The following is a 2,460-nucleotide window of genomic DNA, read 5'->3' on the forward strand; positions in this document are numbered from 1 at the left end:
ACATGCTTGCCGACCGGATAGATAAATAGATAGATCCATATCTCTGTCTAAACATGCTTGCCGACCGTATAGATAAATAGATAGATCCATATCTCTGTCTAAACATGCTTGCCGACCGGATAGATAAATAGATAGATTCATATCTCTGTCTAAACATGCTTGCCGACCGGATAGATAAATAGATAGATCCATATCTCTGTCTAAACATGCTTGCCGACCGGATAGATAAATAGATAGATTCATATCTGTGTCTAAACATGCTTGCCGACCGCATAGATAAATAGATAGATCCATATCTGTGTCTAAACATGCTTGCCGACCGTAAATAAATAGATTCATATCTGTGTCTAAACATGCTTGCCGACCGGATAGATAAATAGATAGATCCATATCTCTGTCTAAACATGCTTGCCGACCGGATAGATAAATAGATAGATCCATATCTGTGTCTAAACATGCTTGCCGACCGTATAGACAAATAGATAGATTCATATCTCTGTCTAAACATGCTTGCCGACCGTATAGATAAATAGATAGATCCATATCTCTGTCTAAACATGCTTGCCGACCGTATAGATAAATAGATAGATCCATATCTCTGTCTAAACATGCTTGCCGACCGTATAGATAAATAGATAGATCCATATCTCTGTCTAAACATGCTTGCCGACCGCATAGATAAATAGATAGATCCATATCTCTGTCTAAACATGCTTGCCGACCGTATAGATAAATAGATAGATCCATATCTCTGTCTAAACATGCTTGCCGACCGTATAGATAAATAGATAGATCCATATCTCTGTCTAAACATGCTTGCCGACCGGATAGATAAATAGATAGATCCATATCTGTGTCTAAACATGCTTGCCGACCGTATAGACAAATAGATAGATTCATATCTCTGTCTAAACATGCTTGCCGACCGTATAGATAAATAGATAGATCCATATCTCTGTCTAAACATGCTTGTCGACCGTATAGATAAATAGATAGATCCATATCTCTGTCTAAACATGCTTGCCGACCGTATAGATAAATAGATAGATCCATATCTCTGTCTAAACATGCTTGCCGACCGGATAGATAAATAGATAGATTCATATCTCTGTCTAAACATGCTTGCCGACCGTATAGATAAATAGATAGATTCATATCTCTGTCTAAACATGCTTGCCGACCGGATAGATAAATAGATAGATCCATATCTCTGTCTAAACATGCTTGCCGACCGGATAGATAAATAGATAGATTCATATCTCTGTCTAAACATGCTTGCCGACCGGATAGATAAATAGATAGATTCATATCTCTGTCTAAACATGCTTGCCGACCGTATAGATAAATAGACAGATCCATATCTCTGTCTAAACATGCTTGCCGACCGTATAGATAAATAGATAGATTCATATCTCTGTCTAAACATGCTTGCCGACCGTATAGATAAATAGACAGATCCATATCTCTGTCTAAACATGCTTGCCGACCGGATAGATAAATAGATAGATTCATATCTCTGTCTAAACATGCTTGCCGACCGGATAGATAAATAGATAGATTCATATCTCTGTCTAAACATGCTTGCCGACCGTATAGATAAATAGATAGATTTATATCTCTGTCTAAACATGCTTGCCGACCGGATAGATAAATAGATAGATTCATATCTCTGTCTAAACATGCTTGCCGACCGGATAGATAAATAGATAGATTCATATCTCTGTCTAAACATGCTTGCCGACCGGATAGATAAATAGATAGATTCATATCTCTGTCTAAACATGCTTGCCGACCGTATAGATAAATAGACAGATCCATATCTCTGTCTAAACATGCTTGCCGACCGGATAGATAAATAGATAGATTCATATCTCTGTCTAAACATGCTTGCCGACCGTATAGATAAATAGATAGATTTATATCTCTGTCTAAACATGCTTGCCGACCGGATAGATAAATAGATAGATTCATATCTCTGTCTAAACATGCTTGCCGACCGGATAGATAAATAGATAGATTCATATCTCTGTCTAAACATGCTTGCCGACCGGATAGATAAATAGATAGATTCATATCTCTGTCTAAACATGCTTGCCGACCGGATAGATAAATAGATAGATTCATATCTCTGTCTAAACATGCTTGCCGACCGTATAGATAAATAGACAGATCCATATCTCTGTCTAAACATGCTTGCCGACCGGATAGATAAATAGATAGATCCATATCTCTGTCTAAACATGCTTGCCGACCGGATAGATAAATAGATAGATCCATATCTCTGTCTAAACATGCTTGCCGACCGGATAGATAAATAGATAGATCCATATCTCTGTCTAAACATGCTTGCCGACCGTATAGATAAATAGATAGATTCATATCTCTGTCTAAACATGCTTGCCGACCGGATAGATAAATAGATAGATCCATATCTCTGTCTAAACATGCTTGCCGACCGTA

The sequence above is a fragment of the Penaeus vannamei genome, chromosome 9 (assembly GCF_042767895.1).
Source record: "Penaeus vannamei isolate JL-2024 chromosome 9, ASM4276789v1, whole genome shotgun sequence".
Classification (NCBI taxonomy): domain Eukaryota; kingdom Metazoa; phylum Arthropoda; class Malacostraca; order Decapoda; family Penaeidae; genus Penaeus; species Penaeus vannamei.